Here is a 19,632-nt window from a genome sequence, read left to right as displayed (position 1 = left end):
TAGGATCTTGCTTAATCTAAGATCAATGAATAACTAAACATGGGGATTCACCTTGTAGGGTAATTGGAATATACAACGCATAATGTTATATCTAATGTTAGCATAATAACTGGTCGTTGTTAAGTTGCATATAGATATAAGATATTCAACATGCGACAGTTGAGGATGCAAGAGAGATTCTGCTTAGTGTTGTAGTAGATGTTGTAGTAACAGTATCATAATTGAAAAACAACTAATATCATTAAGTGAGTTTAAGTACTCAACTACCCTTTCCCATTGAGTATATTTTTGTGTTTGACTTTAGATTTTCCTTATTGCATTATGTTTATTGCACTTTTAATTTTATTAGGTCATCAATTTCATTAATTATTTTATTTTAATTAGACCGAAATTGCATTGTTAAATTTGCTGTAACAAGTCCTATAACATCAATCCTTGTGGGAACGATCTACATACTCATCATTATATTACTTGTTGTGTCCACTTGCACATTGACACTTACAGCAATACGCATCAACAAGTTTTTGGCGCCGTTATCGGGGATTGAATGCTTATTGTGATTTGTGAAGTCAATTTTAGTTAGTGCTAATTTTAGTTTTCTTTTAGTTTGTTTACTGTGTTGAGAGAAGTGCTTTGGCAACCCTTTCATGCGTATGTATAAACCTATTGAATTCCAGTTTAATACAGAAATTTAAAGAACTGCAAGGAGATTGAGAAAAAAGCATAGAAATTGAATATCTGCTATAGACATGGATGATTTGCAAGATATGAAGAATTTGAACCCTCGAGGAGAAATATAACAAGTTAATGCATGAGGAGATCAAGAACGTCAGAATGGGCAGAATGTTCATGGGTAACTAGGGAACAAAAATATTATCTACACTACAGATGATAGAGATATATCCATTAGAGATTATGCAGTGTTGACCCTTCAAGCCATAAATCATAGAATAGTTAGATCTAAAGTGCAAGATGCTAATTTCGAGTTCAAACTAATGATGTTTCAGATACTTCAAAATTTAGGGTAATTCAATGGATTGCTATCAGAAGATCTTAATCTTCACCTTAAATTATTTTTAGAAGTAAGTGATGCTTTCAAGATTGCTGAAGTATCACAAGAAGCGTTGAGACTCAAGATCTTCCCATTTTCTCTAAGGGATCGAATAAGAGCATGGTTGAACTCTATACCATCTGGCTGGTAAATTTTTAATGAAGTATTTCCCACCTACCAAGAATGCAAAATTAAGAAATGAGATCACATCTTTCTATCAACTTGAAGATAAAAGCTTGTATGAAGCATGAGAAAGATTTAAGGAGTTACTTAGGAGATGTCTTCATCATGATATTCCTTACGGTATATAGTTAGAAATTTTCTACAATGGTCTTAACCTAAGCACTAGTTTGATTGAAGATGCTTCAGCAAATAGGACCTTGTTATCTAAATCTTACAATAAAGCTAAAAACAACTATCAGACAAGCTACAACAATAAGAATAGTAGGAGTCCCAATATAAATGCCTTGACAACATTATCAGCCCAACCAACTTGGTTGACAGTTGCTGGAGTAGTAGTCATAGCCTTTACTATATTTGTTAATGAGAAGTGCATCTGTTTGATAATTGTCCTGGAAATCTTATCTCAGTCAACAATGTGGGCAACTACAACAGACAAAATCAGAATACACTTACAACCCTGAATGGAGACAACACGCAAACTTCTCATAGAGTAATCAAAATCAACATGTTGCCTCACTGAGTAGACAAAACAAGCCTACTCAACCACCTAGATTTCACCAACAAAATCAAGGGTAAAGAAGCACCAGCAATAATCAACTCAGTTCTCTTGAAGCTTTGATTAAGGAGTACATTGTGAAGAATCAAGCGGTTGTCCAAAGTCAAGCTGTACCCTTAAGAAACCTAGAAAATCAGATTGGACAGCTTGTTACAATATTAAGCAATAGACCTTAAGGCAGTTTACCAAGCAACACAGAGGATCTAAGACGAGAAGGAAAAGAACATTGCAAAGTGATTAACCTAAGATTTGGAAAGGATGTTCATATCCTAGTTGGTGTACCAAAAAGAAGAGTTGAACTCATTTCAACCCAAGAAGAAATTTAAGTTAAAGGGAAGCCACAACTCCCACTTTCTATGACACTGGTGAGATCAGCCAAATTGTAGCATCTGCAAAAAATGATGATCCAGTACATGTTGGTGAAGATGCCGCAGCACCAACCACATTAGTCCAGAACATAGTAAAAGAAAAGTAGTCCATACAACTTGCTACAGTACAATAGTTCAGGCACCCACCACATTTTCCTCAAAGATTCCAAAAACAAAAGTAAGACAAGCAATTCAATAAATTCTTGGAAGTGTTGAAACAGCTACATATCAACATTCCTTTTGTGGAATCTTTAGAACAAATACCAAATTATGTGAAGTTCTTGAAGGATATTTGGCAAAGAAAATAAGGCTTGGAGAGTTTGAAATAGCTACTTTGACACAAAAATGCAGCTATATGCTTCAAAATAAAATACCTCAAAAGCTAAAGAATTCATGAAGTTTTACAATCCTATGTTCTTGAGGAACTAAATACAGTGGTAAGGCACTTGTGATTTAGGAGCTAACATTAATCTCATACCTCTATTAGTGTTCAAGCTATTGGGAGTTGGAGAAGTTAGACTAACATCAGTAACTTTATAACTTGCTGAAAGATCTCATGTCTATCCAAAAGGCAAGATTGAAGATGTCTTGGTGAAGGTGGATAAATTTATTTTTTCAGTGGATTTTATAGCGCTGGACTTTGAGGCAGATAAAGAAGTACCAATCATTTTATATAGACCCTTTTTAGCCACATGAAATACTCTAATTGATGTGTAAAAAATAGAACTGATAATACGAGTTAATGATCAGCAAGTTATATCCAATATGCTAAATGCAAAGAAGAGTCCTAATGATGTTGAAGACTGTAATTTTATCAGAAGAGTCCCTGATTGTTTAAGCTGGATCCTTTAAGAATAGATCCTCTCTTGGGTTGTTCACAGCAACTTTCATGTAGTTCTTCACTTTATGCCTATTCACCTTAAATTATGACCCATCATTTTATTTTAAAGTTCAACAACCCCGTGAGGATAAACTTTTATAAATTTGAAAGGTCCTGACTGTCTAGACTTTATTTTCCATAGAATAGTTTTAATTGCGAGTTGTCGAGCAAGACTTAGTGGCCTGAAATTAACTCCCTCTGTTGGATTGCTTATCATGCCATTACTTGGTCCTTTTTTTTTTGCATTTTCATAGAAGAATAACTGTAACTCTTTTATCTCACAAAGTTGTACGTTTCTTTGCTCTATTGCAGCCATTATATCCATGTTTAGTTGTTTAACTGCCCAATATGCTTTGTGCTCCAGCTCTAATGGCAAAAGGCTAGCTTTACCGTAAATAATTCTGTATGGAGACATTTTTGCCTGTGAGTTTTGTAAATTGTTCAGTAAGCCTATAAGGAGTCATTTAGTCTAATAGACTAATCTTTTCTATTAGGATTCACCACTTTTTCTAGAATCTTTTTTTATCTTCTTGTTGAACACTTATGCCTAACCACTTATTTGTGGATGATATGCTGTAACAACCTTATGTTTGATTCCATACTTAGCCAATGCTGCATCAAACATTTTGTTACAAAAATATATTCCTTCATCACTAATAATAACTCTAAGAGTACAAATCTTGAGAAAATATTCTTTTGAAGGAACTTTACCACTGCCTTGGCATCATTTGTTGGCAATGTTGTAGCTTCTACCCACTTGGATACATAGTCCATAGCAACTAAGATATATAAGTTGCCAAAAGAGGATGAGAATGGTCCCATAAAGTCTATTCCCCATGCATAAAAAAGTTCAACTTTTAAGATGTTGGTTAGTGGCATTTCATGCTTTTGAGATATGTTTCACGTTCTTTGGCACTTATCAAAGCATTTAACAAACTCATAAGCATCTCGAAAAATAGAAGGCCAGTAATAACCTGATTGAAGAACTTTTGCTATTGTTCTATGTCCTCTAAAGTGTCCATCATATGCTGCAGCATGACAAGGCTGTAGAATGTTTGAAATTTCTTCATTAGGAACACATGTTATGATCATATAGTCTGAACACATCTTGTACCAGTAGGGCTCATCTCACTGATGGCTTTTGACATCATGGACAAATCTCTTCTTCTAATGGTAGCTCAAATCAGATTGTAATAAGCCACTCACTACGTTATTAGCAAAATCTATATACCATGAAAATCCAGATTGTTGCAGCATTTGTGCATGCTATATCGTTAGCAACTGCTCATCAGGAAAAGTTTATTTTATATCTTGCTTAGTTAGAGTGCTTGCATTTGCTTCCAAACTTTAAAGATGATTTGCTACTTGATTCTTAGTTCATTTTCTGTCTTTGATCTCTAAGTTAAACTCTTGTAGTAAAATAATCCACCTAATCAACTTTGGTTTGGCATCTTTCTTTAAAATCAAATACTTTATAACTTAGTGATCCATATAAACAGTTACTTTGGTGCCAACCAAATAAGCTCTGAATTTATTAAATGTAAAAATAACTACTAGTAACTCTTTTTCAGTGGTGGTATAGTTGAGTTGTGCATTAACTATGGTCTTTCTGGTCTAATAAATGGAGTGAAAAATCTTGTCTTTCCTCTACCTTAGCATTGCTCCAACAGTGTGATCATTAGTATCACACATAAACTTAAAAGGCATACTCTAATTGGGCGCTACAACAACTGGTGCTATAACAAGGGCTTTCTTCAATTCAACAAAGGCTTTTAATAATTCTTATCAAAATTAAAGGGTCTATTATGCTCCAGCAACATGCATAAAGGTTTGGATATTTTAGAAAAATCCTTAATAAACCTTTTATAGAACCCAGCATGTCCTAAGAAACTTCTTATACCCTTGACTAAAGTAGGTGCTGTAAGTTTGTCAATCACATATATTTTTACCTTATCCACCTCTATTCCCTTTCTAAAGACCCTGTGGCCTAAGACTAACTTTTTTTATACCATGAAATGACACTTTTCCTAATTCAACATTAAGTTTATCTCTTTACATCACTTAAGCACATTTTCTAGATTATGCAAACAATCAATAAATAGTTCCCTAAAAATTGAAAAATCATCCATGAATACCTCAAGTGTTTGCTCAACCATATCTAAAAAAAATAGACATCATATACTTTTGGAAAGTTGCTGAAGCATTGTACAGACCAAATGGCATCCTTATAAAGGCAAAGGTTCCATAGGGACAAATGAATGTTGTCTTCTCCTGATCCTTTGGTGCCATAGACATCTGGTTGTAGGCTAAGTGTCCGTCCAAGAAATAGTAGCACTCTTTTCTAACAAGTATGTCCAGCATCTGACCTATGAAAGGGAATAGAAAATGATCCTTACTTATGGTTTTATTTAACTTTCTATAATCTATGCAGACTTTCCATCAAGTTATTGTTCTTGTAAGAATGAGCTTATTCTTTTCATTTGCTACAACTGTTACTCCAACTTTCTTTGGAACACATTGTACTGGGCTTACCTATGAGCTGTCTGATATTGGGTAAATAATTCCAACATCAAGCCATTTGATGATTTATTTGCTCACAACTTCTTTCATGATGGGATTTAATATTCTCTGGTGCTCTTCAGAGTTATTAAAGCAATCCTCCAGCAAAATCTAGTGCATGCGTATAGAGGGGTTGATTCTTTTGATATTTGTTGTGGTCCATCCAATGGCCATTTTGTATCTCCCTAACACATCCACCAAACGCTTTTCTTGTTTTGCATTTAAAGAAGATGAAATGATTATAGGAAACATGTCATTGTCACTAAGATAAACATACTTCAAATGTGAAGGTAAAAGTTTTAATTCTAAAATAGGAGGTGACTCAATAGAGAGAACAGAAGAGTTGTTTGAAAGATCAAGAGATTTAAAGTGCTTGTCAGTTCTGAAGGTTGCTTCTCTCCTAGCCATGTTATGTCACCTGTTTAAATATTTTCATCTTTAAGTTCTTCAAATGTTACAGCTTAGATTTTTCGTTACTGCAGCAACTGTTAAATCTCTCTGCTACAGTAAAATCCACAGCACTGATAAAATTACAGTCTTCAACATCATTAGGACTCTTCTTGGCATTTAGCACATTGGATATAACTTGTTGATCATTAACCCATATTATCAGTTCTATTTTTTACACATCAATTAGAGTATTTCTTGTGGCTAAAAAAGGTCTATATAAAATGATTGGTACTTCTTTATCTGCCTCAAAGTCCAATACTATAAAATCCACTAAAAAAATAAATTTATCCACTTTCACCAAGACATCTTCAATCTTGCCTTTTGAACAGACATGAGATCTTTCAGCAAGTTATAAAGTTACTGATGTTAGTCTAACTTCTCCAACTCCCAATAGCTTGAACACTAATAGAGGTATGAGATTAATGTTAGCTCCTAAATCACAAGTGCCTTACCACTGTATTTAGTTCCTCAAGAACATAGGATTGTAAAACTTCCTGAATTCTTTAGCTTTTGAGGTATTTTATTTTGAAGCATATAGCTGCATTTTTGTGTCAAAGTAGCTATTTCAAACTCTCCAAGCCTTATTTTCTTTGCCAAATATCCTTCAAGAACTTCACATAATTTGGTATTTGTTCTAAAGATTCCACAAAAGGAATGTTGATATGTAGCTGTTTCAACACTTCCAAGAATTTATTGAATTGCTTGTCTTACTTTTGTTTTTGGAATCTTTGAGGAAAAGGTGGTGGGTGCCTGAACTATTGTACTGTAGCAAGTTGTATGGACTACTTTTCTTTTACCACGTTCTGGACTAATGTGGTTGGTGCTATGGCATCTTCACCAACATGTACTGGATCATTATTTTTTGCAGATGCTACAATTTGGCTGATCTCACAAGTGTCATAGAAAGTGGGAGTTGTGGCTTCCCTTTAACTTAAATTTCTTCTTGGGTTGAAATGGGTTCAATTCTTCTTTTTAGTACACCAACTAGGATATGAACATCCTTTCCAGATCTTAGGTTAATCACTTTGCAATGTTCTTTACCTTATCTTCTTAGATCCTCTGTGTTGCTTAGTAAACTGCCTTAAGGTCTATTGCTTAATACTATAACAAGCTGTCCAATCTGATTTTCTAGGTTTCTTAAGGGTACAACTTGACTTTGGACAACCGCTTGATTCTTCACAATGTACTCCTTAATCAAAGCTTCAAGAGAACTGAGTTGATTATTGCTGGTGCTTCTTTACCCTTGATTTTGTTGGTGAAATCTAGGTGGTTGAGCAGGCTTGTTTTGTCTACTCAGTGCGGCAATATGTTGATTTTGATTACTCTATGAGAAGTTTGCGTGTTGTCTCCATTCAGGGTTGTAAGTTTATTCTGATTCTGTCTGTTGTAGTTGCCCACATTGTTGACTGAGATAAGATTTCTAGGACAATTATCAAACAGATGCACTTCTCATTAACAAATATAGTGAAGGCAATGACTACTACTCCAGCAACTGTCAACCAAGTTGGTTGGGCTGATAATGTTGTCAAGGCATTTATATTGTGGACTCCTACTATTCTTATTGTTGTAGCTTGTCTGATAGTTGTTTTTAGCTTTATTGTAAGATTTAGATAACAAGGTCTTATTTGCTGAAGCATCTTCAATCAAACTAGTGCTTAGGTTAAGACCATTGTAGAAAATTTCTAACTATATACCGTAAGGAATATCATGATGAAGACATCTCCTAAGTAACTCTTTAAATCTTTCTCATGCTTCATACAAGCTTTTATCTTCAAGTTGATAGAAAGATGTGATCTCATTTCTTAATTTTGCATTCTTGGTAGGTGGGAAATACTTCATTAAAAATTTACCAGCCAGATGGTATAGAGTTCAACCATGCTCTTATTCGATCCCTTAGAGAAAATGGGAAGATCTTGAGTCTCAACACTTCTTGTGATACTTCAGCAATCTTGAAAGCATCACTTACTTCTAAAAACAATTTAAGGTGAAGATTAAGATCTTCTGATAGCAATCCATTGAATTACCCTAAATTTTGAAGTATCTGAAACATCATTAGTTTGAACTCGAAATTAGCATCTTGCACTTTAGATCTAACTATTCTATGATTTATGGCTTGAAGGGTCAACACTGCATAATCTCTAATGGATATATTTCTATCATCTGTAGTGTAGATAATATTTTTGTTCCCTGGTTACCCATGAATATTCTGCCCATTCTGACGTTCTTGATCTCCTCATGCATTAACTTGTTATATTTCTCCTCGAGGGTTCAAATTCTTCATATCTTGCAAATCATCCATGTCTATAGCAGATATTCAATTTCTATGCTTTTTTCTCAATCTCCTTGCAGTTCTTTCAATTTCTGTATTAAACTGGAATTCAATAGGTTTATACATACGCATGAAAGGGTTGCCAAAGCACTTCTCTCAACACAGTAAACAAATTAAAAGAAAACTAAAATTGGCACCAACTAAAATTGACTTCACAAATCACAATAAGCATTCAATCCCCGATAACGACGCCAAAAACTTGTTGATGCGTATTGCTGTAAGTGTCAATGTGCAAGTGGACACAACAAGTAATATAATGATGAGTATCTAGATCGTTCCCGCGGGGATTGATGTTATAGGACTTGTTACAGCAAATTTAACAATGCAATTTCGGTCTAATTAAAATAAAATAATTAATGAAATTGATGACCTAATAAAATTAAAAGTGTAATAAACATAACGCAATAAGGAAAAATCTAAAATCAAACACAAAAACATACTCAATGGGAAAGGGTAGTTGAGTACTTAAACTCACTTAATGATATTAGTTGTTTTTCAATTATGATACTGTTACTACAACATCTACTACAACACTAAGCAGAATCTCTCTTGCATCCTCAACTGTCGCATGTTGAATATCTTATATCTATATGCAACTTAACAACGACCAGTTATTATGCTAACATTAGATATAACATTATGCGTTGTATATTCCAATTACCCTACAAGGTGAATCCCCATGTTTAGTTATTCATTGATCTTAGATTAAGCATGATCCTATTCAAATCGAGATTAGCTCAACTTTAGAAGCCCAATCTAAAGCCATGTGTTTGGGAAGAAACATAAAAAATTATAGTAGAATGTCACGTGTCGATGAGGCGCCATGACTATAAGTGATCACTGTACGCAATGAGGTACTTGACCTACACTACAAATGAGAATACCCAAGGTACCCGACCTACACCGTAAACTCGATACCCGACCTACACTGTAAGCTTGGTACCTAATGGATCAGATGCGAAACGATGAAGGAAAAGTTTCTAAAAAGTCAGTCATGAGAGAAGTCTTCGTCGCTTAAAAGATAATATGCGATTTTGAGAAAATTAAATACCAGAATATCTTGCTGAAAAAGTAGCGATAGCTGACTGTCACCACTGTAAAAAAGTAAAGGACGCTGCACCAAGGACAGTGGTCCTCAACCGCCCTACCAGACAACCTCTGCTGAGGTATCTTAGACCACTCTTCAGCACACACCACGTGTCCAAAATGATAAATTACGCCATGAAAACCTTCTTGCTCCCCAAGCATGCTCCCAATGGCCCAAAAATCATTTAAAAAAAGGTAAAATGACAAAAAAATCTTCGAAAAAGACAATCGATAACCATTTAAAATGCGCCACGTGGCAGCCGGGGTACTCTATATATAAAGGCATCTAGGTTTTATTCTCATCATTCTATATCACACACACTCTACAAAAAAAAGGCTAGGGTCCTTTTCAACCTTAAGTCATTATTTTCAGAGGGCTGACAAGCTCTCACCATCATAAAAAAGCTTGAGTTACTAACTTGAGTATCGGAGTGTGGACGCTAGGCCACCCCGGCTTCACCTCTAACCTCTTTTTCATTGTTTTGTAGGCTTAAAACTTGTCTCAAAAGACCTCATTTTCAGACTCTGGCCTCTTGCCGTCATCACTAGCCTCTTACTCTCTTTACCTTATTCAAATCTTCGAAACATCATACACAACGACCTAGTGTGGTACCCCATTTATCGTAAAAAATAAATCTATTGTTCTTGATAGATTTTTCCCTTTTCCTTTCCTCCAAAATATGTCTAAAACCCCATGTATTGTCTTGATTTATTCCACTACGTCGGACATTTTTTAAGCTCTTTCTTAACTAGTATCCGCTAATTGGGAGGTCAACCAAAATAGAGATTTGCGATAAGTAAAATCAAGATAAAATGTTACAACAGATTCTTCTCATGTTTCGCATACTCTTCAATGGGGTATTTCACTTTAGGAAGTTGTAGGAAATTTATTTTTGGAAAGCCTAACCATTGGCTATTGTTTTTCCTGATTTGTTTAGGTTAATTTTTCCTTTATTAGCCTCTTATTTTGTGGTATATGAAAAAAAATTTAAAAAGGGTTGTCCTTTAAAGAGGGAAAGTAGTTTTATCATTATATGCACATGTGCACTCTTTTTTCCCTTTTATTTTCTAATAGGTCAAAAACAGTTGTGTCAAAGCATTTTGGGTTTTCTTTAACCTCACTCCTGGAAAAATTAAAAAATAACATGGATAAATAAAATAGCCGAAATGTAAATAAGTCAACATAGCTCTTAGGGAATTAGCATAATTGCAATAAATAAGATAAAGATAACATAATAGATAAATTGGTCTTGAGCTCAATTTAAAAGAATATTTTGACCCTTTTGACCATATATCTAAATTTCAATGTTTTATGTTGATTAAGTGAGCTTTTTATTTTATTGCCCTTTAATTCCAGTAGCTCAAGTGGAGGAGGAATCTTTGTTTTACATCGGTTTCTTGGCTTTATTGCCTTTTTAATCATATTTAAAGTTTGGTTCGCACACATAAACTATTTTTAATTGAGCATATATGAGTAAATACCTCTTATTACAACCATTTACAACCAAATCTAATCTAAAAAGGTAATTGTATGGTGGTATTTATATGTGTTTTAGTGAGATAAAATGGCTTTCAACTTGCAAATTCTCCAAAGATGATGCCAATGAAGGAGTTGAAATCTTTATCTTCACACAAATTTGTAGTTGCAGAAAACTTGATAGTATAGATCGATCTTAGAGCCAATATGGATACCTACAAAAGTCAATTTGACGCCCAAGTTATTATTTGTCTAAGGAAAAAAAGAAGAAGAAATTGGCAGAATATGAGTTTTTCCTTGAAGCGGTTAATATCCTTATAATACAAAGATTTGTTCTCTTAAAGATAGGTCTTTATTTATAGAAAATGGTTGACATAAAAGTAGAGTTTTGTTCTAAACCCTAAATCAATGCTGATTGGGAGGCAACCCAACAAGGGGAGTTATTTTGAATTTTTAAAGCACTCAAATTTAGTTTTTAATATTGTTTAATTTGCTCCTTTTGTTATTTTAAAATGTGCATCTAACCTCTATATTTTCTCCTAGTTTCTTGTCATTAAATTGCAGTAAGTAGAAGCTAAAAGAGGAGGTTTTGAATGCAAAACTAAAAAACAAAAAAAAAATTGGACAAAATAGCAGCAACATCACTCACAGCATTGTAGACGAAAAATGCTTCTCAAACAACATATGCATTTACCATTTATGTTGCAGCAACTGATCGGATGTAACAACAATGACTTATTTTACTAACTCAATAACCAAAGATTTTTACCGTCAAACAGTCATTCTTGAATTTTTACCGTTGGTGGCTGACATGCTTATGTCAGCAGATTAGTATTTTTGAAAATGAAAATAATGCAATCCTTGATTTTTTGTGACACATCTCTTTCTTTCCATTTAATTTTTTTTAATTCAAAAAATATTCCAAACTTATTATTTTACTTATCTCTCTCTCTCTCTCTCTCTCAATTTTCCTTTTGCTATAAATTAGGATTTTACTTTTACCGCTTCAATTTCACTATCACTTTCTCTCTTGTTGTTTGTAACTCTCAATATCTTAACATCTATTTCTCACATTCTTATCTTCTCAACATAAAAAAAAAAAACTGATTTAAATTGTTGCAGCAATGGCTAAAATCAAAGCCCGGGCTGGCAGATTGAAAGACCTTGAGCGTTTCTATAGTTTCAAATTTGAGGAAAAATATAAAGACTTTATCGAACCACGAAAAATTCTAGAGGAAAAGGGTTTTCAGTTTCCTAAACAGCCAACTGGGATGATTAACATTATCTTCATTGCTGCAATAATGAGAGGTTGGGTTAAGTTTTGTGCTCACCCCCGAGACCCAGTGCTTTTAATTGTCAAATACTTATACTCTAACATGTTACAGTAAGACCAACGCAACATTTTGGTGAGGCAAATTTAGGTCCCCTTAGATTCTCGAGTTATCAATGCTTTTTATGACTTGCCTGCTATTATTGATTGTGAGTATACAAAATTTACTAAGAATATGACTGTAAAGAAGTGGGGGGAAGGTCTTTAAAACCCTAACCGTAGAAGGCGGTGAGTGGATGAATGAAGAGGGTAGGGTGGTTAATAGGATAGAATTGAAGCCTATTGCTAAGGTTTGGGTAAAATTTTTGAAGTTTAGACTGATGCCAACTACACACACAACCACAGTTTCCCAAGATAGGATCATGCTTCTTTATACTATTATAAAAGGGTTAACTGCTGATGTTGGAAACATCATAGAACAAGAAATTAAAAAGTGTGCCACCAAGAAGCAAAAGTATGTTGCCTTGCTATTTCCTTTACTTATCATAGACATTTGTGAGACTTTTAGAGTAAAATTTATTGTAAGTGATGAAAGAATCAATAATGAAGGGGCTCTCACAGGTAGGACAATAGAAAGAGCAGCTGGTGAACCAACTGCTATAGCAATCCCGGAACATCCCGCTATAATTAAATTATGGCAAGTTATTGAAATTGGGAAGATACTGCAGGAACTCAGTGAAAGCTTAAATGCATGCATCTAAGCACAAAAAAAAAAGAGAATAAGAGGTTTTGGACTTACTTACTACATCTTAAAGCATAGAAACATTAATTTGCCATAAATATGAAGAGCAAACACATAGATTTCCTAGAGTCTCTACTACAGTAAATCAATTTCCAAAGAGCAGTAGAGACTGCTCCAGTAGTAGAAGAAGAAAAAGTAGAGACTGAAGAAGAGTCAGAAAAAGAAGAACAACAAGAAAAAGAAGAACTGAAACTGAAGTAGAAGAAGAAAAAAAGGAAGAAGATAATGAAGAAGAGGAAAATAAAGAGAAAAAGAAAGAGAAACCTCCAATTGTGAATCCTAAAAGCAAAGGAAAAGAAAAAATCTTGATCGATGAGGAGTCTGAGACAAATGAGCAATAGGATGTTGATGTAGCCATTAAAGAGGCCATCAACAGAGCTACAAGAACAAAAAAAGCAAAAAGAAGAGCGTGCAGGAACTCATTGCTAGCATCACTACTGAATAACCGACAACAACAACTCTTTTACCAACTACCACAAAGATGACTCTTATGAAGTCTCATGTCCCAACTCAAAGGGCATCCAGCAAGAGAAAAGGGGCATAACCCTTTGGAGGTGCTGCAGCATCACAAGTACCAAAAGAACCAGAACCCAAGAAAACAAAGCCAACTATGCCCAAAGTTATAAAAGTTGCTGGAACTCCTCAAACCAGTCCAAATAAAAACCAGAAGAAGAAACTTCACTAAAAGAGCATTTGAAAAGTGGAGGAAAGAAGTAGTGACCTTAAACAGCAAGTGCTGAGGCATTGCTTTCAACAATAGAGGAGTATCCTCTGCTACCCAGTCTAGTTTTGCAATTTCTGAAACTTTTCTTTTCGTTTATTTATTTTATCTTGTTCATTTTGCTTTTCTTTATTTTAAGTGTATGCATAAATGCCTTTAATTTATTTTGAGTGCATGTGAGGACATAACACCTCTCAAGTTTAGGAAAGAGTTGTGTTATGGTGTAATATGTCTATCAATATATGTGTTTGTGTTGTGTGTGGAGAAATTTGATTTCAGTATGTTATGAATGTGCATGATTTTTTTTTTAATTTTATAGATGTTTATTTGACTATGTGTGATTGAGTGTGTAACTCTGTTTATCTAGTATTTGTATTTGGATTAGAAAACCTAATGAGGATGAATTAAGTGATCAGATATAGGCTGAATGACTTCCAAGTAAAGACAATTTATGGATGAGGGCTAAAACTCTATCTTAACACTTACTTAGGCTTTGGTTGAGTTTTATGAGTATGTTGTAGGAAAACTAGGTAGAACAATGTAGAAAATATCAACATTCTAAGGTTAAAAGAGCTAAAGTCTAGGGGAACCTAAAATTTGTTTCAAAATTATCACAAAGTTTGCTTGATATGAAATAAAATTATGTTCCAATGACTTAGGTACTGAGTAACCAGGGCTGAGTATATACCCCCATATGCATACTTGAGTAAAAAGGCAGCAAGAATTAAGAATATTATTGTAGCAACCCAAAAGCAAGATAAGTCATCTGTCTAGGATACTAAGTAGCAAGGTCTGTTCATCAGCTCCATGTTCAACCTTGAGTTAAAGGTATCTAAAGAAAAGACTATGTTATAATATCTTAGATGTTTGTGCTGTAGCAACTCTGATCTGTACATTGATAAGGTAATTAGGTGTCATCATTACAAGTGATAGGCATTCACATGAAAAGTCGATATTACACTAAAGGGTCTTAAAAAAAAGAAGAAAATGATGATTGTTGTAGCACAGTTTAAAGCCATTTATGACCCTTATTTCCCTATAAATGGAAATGTCTCTGTTGTTTTTTCTTTGAGTCATATCTGATGCTTGAGTGATGCTACAACAACTCTAGAACTTAATCAAAGTGCTACACACACGCTCTGGACAGAATAAAACCTAAGCCTATAACTAGAATTGCTTATGGTAATTTTGTATGTTTAAGAATGAAATCTGAGGGCTGATGAATCCGAGCAATCTAGATGATAGAGCTAAGTTGTTTGTTGCATGATTGCGTGATTGAAGTATTAGTATTGTTGTCATCACTTAAGGACAAGTAATAGTTTAAGTTTGAGGTGTTATAACTTTATAAAATGAGAGTTATCATGACATTTCTAGACGTAAACTAATATTACTTAGAGAGTAAACAATGTGTTTTTATTTACTTTTTGCATGAGCATGTATTTAAGTTTAATTTTGATAAATTGATTGTGTTTGTGATCACTTTGTACTCTGATTATGTGTATGACTGTAGGTGACTAAAAGGCCTGAGCTTTATGGATGGATGATGTAGTAGCAGCCTTGTAGAAATGACAAAGAACTTGTCTGCAGATGAACTAAAACAAGTTTGAATCAGATAAGATGTTGTAGCAATTATTGCAGCAATCCAAGAGCAAATACAGACAAGACTGCCCACTTGTTAACAGGCAAAGCATGCTGCAGTCGTTATTGCACTGTCACTGTCATGTGCAAACAAAACAGTGATAGGTAGCACAAAAAGATATGTGATATGAGGTTGCTAAAAAGAGACATGTGGTCACATGCTTTTGGTTGTCCTAATTCCAAGATATAAAACGAGCACACATAAAAGAAACAAGAGTAGGGACCGCGCACAAAAAAACAACAGAGAGAAAAAGAAAATGAAGAGAATAAGAGAAAGTTGAGGGCTCCAGCAAGGATTTCTAAGAAAAAGAAGGGAAATCGCCAAAACCTAAGAGAGGGACGTCTTGAATTTAGCGAATCTCAATTTCTACTCTTTATTGCTTGTTTTCATTTTTCTCTGGGAATGTATTTGATGGCAAAAACGTGTGTTGTTACCATTTTATCACCTATCATGAACTAAACTTTGATGTAATTGGGTGTTAAACAAACTTAATGGTTATTTGACTTATATATGTGTTGCTTAGAATCTACTGTAGCATTTTGTCTTGATTTTACTTATTACAAATCTCTATTTTGGTTGACCGCCCATTTAGTGGATACTAGTTAAAAAGGAGTCTAAAAAAGGTTTGACTTAGTAGAACAAATTAAGACAACACATAATTTTAGATTGGGTTTCTCAAGTTGAGTTAATCTCGATTTGAATAGAGCCATACTTAATCTAAGATTATGGAAGAACTAGACATAGGAATTCACCTTGTAGGGCAATTAGAATCTAGAACACATAATATTATATCTAATGTTAGCATAACAATTGGTCATTGTTAGTTTGCATATAGATATAAGATATCTAACATGGGACAACTGAGGATGCATGAGAGATTATACTCGGTGTTGTAGTAGATGCTGTAGCAATAGTACCATAATTGAAAACTGTCAATATCATTATGTGAATTTAAGCACCCAACTAACCCTTTCCAATTGAGTATATCTTTGTGTTTTACTTTAGATTTTCCTTATTGCATTTTTAATTTCATTAAGTCATCAATTTCATCAATTATTTTACTTTAATTAGACTTAAATTGCACTGTTAGTTTTATTGTAGCAAGTCTTATAACATCAATCCATGTGGAGACGATCTGGATACTCATCATTGTATTACTTGTTGTGTCCACTTGCACATTAACACCTACAGCAATACGCATCAAAACTCGTATGAAAGCATCCTAACTAAATCCCCTTGCTAGAAGTTCTTCACTACCAATATCTTGAGTTAAAGTTGTTTGGTAGCTCTTGTGCATTTACACCATTCTTTACAGTGAGTGCTTAAAATGCTAGTTCCCTACACTATAGTCCTACAATCAAATTTTTAGCCACAATAGTTGCATTTGCACTTGCCATAGTTATTTGAAAATTGAGTAGAATGCTACCATACCACTGATCTTGTTGCCATCTTTTTCCTTGGTTTTTATTATGGTGGTTTTGATGATGAAGCCCTTTTCCTCTTCGTTCCACTAGTGACTTCTATTGGTGAATCATTTTCAACTTATTGTTCAACTTTACGATTGGACACATTCAGTTTAGATTCAATGTTGTCTTGAACTCTTGAAAAAGATGACATTTGAAAAAAGTTAAATAAAGAAAATAAGCAATCTTGATTCATTCAAATACTAAGAAATTTCTTAAAAAAATAAAAATTTCGAATTGAGATTACTTAACAGAAAGTATTCATTAAGGCTTAAGCTATATTTTTTTTCAATTCATTTCAACATTATAATTTGGTTGATTTGAATATAGTGCCAATAACATAATAGACTTGAAATTCAGTTTAGTTGTCATAATTTTATACTAATTGAGTATCAATTCATTGATTCAAATTATGCATCAATGACAAGAAATGAAATTAACAAACCAATACAACATTGTTTAAACTAACAAATAAAATTAACAAAAATAAAGAAACGAGCAAAGAGTGTTTAATTAAATGAAAAGTGGCATTAACATGGGAAATGTGGTAAATACAAAAATAATCTTAATTTGATGATGAAACTAAAGTACCATTTGTGAATAAGACTCTAAGATTTGACAAAGCCAAAATTCATTTCAGCACCATAATTTTTGTTAATTTCATTTCTTGTCATTGATGCTTAAATAGTCTAAAATTCTTTATATTAACAAAGTGAATAAATGCATCAACCTTGTTACAATCTCATAATATACAAGCCAATCAATGTATCAACTATTCATATGCAATTTCAGTAGTAACAACATCATGACGGAAATCAAGTCAAATAAATTATATGAATGCTGAATGGAAGAAAAAAAATTAAAATATTTGTTGCAAAATCTATAAAATTTAAATATTAAATTATAAGTTAAAATATAAATCACCTTATAGACTAGCATGCAGGACCTTGTTATGAAACCATATGACATAACCATCTAAAGATTTGCCTTTCTTTTGTACTATTTTAGATATAAGTGAGAAACTCCATTATTCTTTTCTTGCATTTCGAAATTGGTGAGAAAGCCCCACTATAGTTGTTCCCATGACAAGCCAATCTCAATAGAGAGATTATTAAACCACACTTTAGTTATATCCTTCAAAGTATAAAGGAAGATGTGACGGATGGCATGAATATTGATGCCTTTAATGGTCATTTGACCTTTATAAAGGTTTTTAGCGGGATTGGTGTGGCCTTCAGGATGTGATTTGGGGCATATTAAAACTGGTGGGAATAATAGTGCCAGTGATTTTCTGCGACGATCTCATTTCTTTTTACAATCCTATCTACCTTTTCACAAAAGTGGTAGAGTTCAACAATCACAACATAATTGAATAACCTATTCTCATCTAATTTTTCCTCCCCATGGTAGTGTTGAGCATTCAACTTGTTATGGAGATCAATAATGAAGAATGAGGTTAGTTTTTTGGGTTGTCTCCTAATGTTACGACTAGTGTTGGTGGATCTAGCATTCCTATTTTGTATGAGTTTCAATTTTGACTGAGTTGCGGGGACTTTGGTTGGCCTCGCCCTAGTGGATAGAACAATTAGAATCGTCCCAGCAAGTAGTGGAGTAATGCCATATCTTGTATTGACATAACAATTAGTCACTGTTAGGTTGCATAAAGGTATGAGATGTCCAACATGCGATAGCTGAGGATGGATGAGAATTCTGCTCAGTACCATAGCATATGCTATAGCAAATGAACTTGATATGAACTAAACAGTCAGCCCCATTAAGAGAGTTTAATCACTCAACTACCACATGTGCATTGATTTAACTTTGTGTTTAACGTGAAAATTTTGTTTTATTGTCTTTGCATTTTATGTTGATGCGTTGTTATTTTTATGAGTTAATTGATCTTTTTAATCCTCTTTAGTTGATTTAGAAAAGAGATTGCATTGTTGAGATTGATGTAGCAACTCTAGTAGCATCAATCCCTGTGGAGACCGATCTTGATTACTCATCACTTTATTACTTGTTGTGTATACTTGCACATTGACTCCAATAGCAATTGAGTTAAAATCAACAACAAGTTTTTGGGGCTGTTGTCAGGAATTGATTGTTTATTTTTTAGTTGTGAAACTACTTTTGACAGTGCCAATCTTGGAATTTATTTTGATTATTTACTTGATGGACATGTGACCACTGCATGCGCAAATATAGACTTGTTGAATTTCAATTAGATCCAGAGATTGAAAGGACCGCTAGGAGATTGAGAAGAGAACAAAGAAATTCAAAAGTTGCTGTAACAATGAATAATTTGCAAGATTTGGGAAACTTAGATCCTCACGGACCGATACAACCTGTCAATGCTCAAGAAGGTCAAAATGGGCAAATTAACCAAATACAACCAGAGAACAACAATATAATTTATATGGCAAATGACAGAAACAGAGCTATTAGGGTTTATGTTGTGTTAACTCCTCAAGTTGTACACCTTGGAATAGTCAGACCTGAAGTGGAAGCTACCAACTTTGAACTCAGACCAGTGATGTTTCAGATGTTGCAGACAGTAGGGCAATTTAACCGACTACCATCTGAAGATCCTCATCTCCATCTCAAGCTATTTTTGGAGGTGAATGATGTTTTAAAATTGCTGGAGCATCACAGGAAGTATTGAGACTTAGACTTTTTCCTTACTCTCTGAGAGATCGAGCAAGAGCATGGTTGAACTCTTTACCACCAGACTCCATCACAATATGGAATGACTTAACTAACAAGTTTTTGATGAAATATTTCCCACCAACCAAGAATGC

The 19,632-nt window shown here is 33.9% G+C and overlaps 2 non-coding genes across 2 annotated transcripts; one reads left to right on the top strand and one right to left on the bottom strand.

The window, feature by feature from the left end:
• Positions 1-1,239: 1,239 nt before the first annotated feature.
• LOC112096614 lies at positions 1,240-1,346 on the bottom strand. Its single transcript, XR_002904512.1, has one exon. It is a non-coding gene; the product is annotated as a small nucleolar RNA R71 (small nucleolar RNA).
• Positions 1,347-7,749: 6,403 nt separating this feature from the next.
• On the top strand, positions 7,750-7,856 carry LOC112096618. The gene has a single exon (XR_002904516.1). It is a non-coding gene; the product is annotated as a small nucleolar RNA R71 (small nucleolar RNA).
• Positions 7,857-19,632: the final 11,776 nt, after the last annotated feature.

This window comes from Citrus clementina, unplaced genomic scaffold (genome assembly GCF_000493195.1).
Source record: "Citrus clementina cultivar Clemenules unplaced genomic scaffold, Citrus_clementina_v1.0 scaffold_8, whole genome shotgun sequence".
In the NCBI taxonomy this organism is placed as follows: Eukaryota; Viridiplantae; Streptophyta; class Magnoliopsida; order Sapindales; family Rutaceae; genus Citrus; species Citrus x clementina.
The sequence above is the reverse complement of the archived record's forward strand: the minus strand, read 5'-3'. Positions and strand labels throughout refer to the sequence as shown.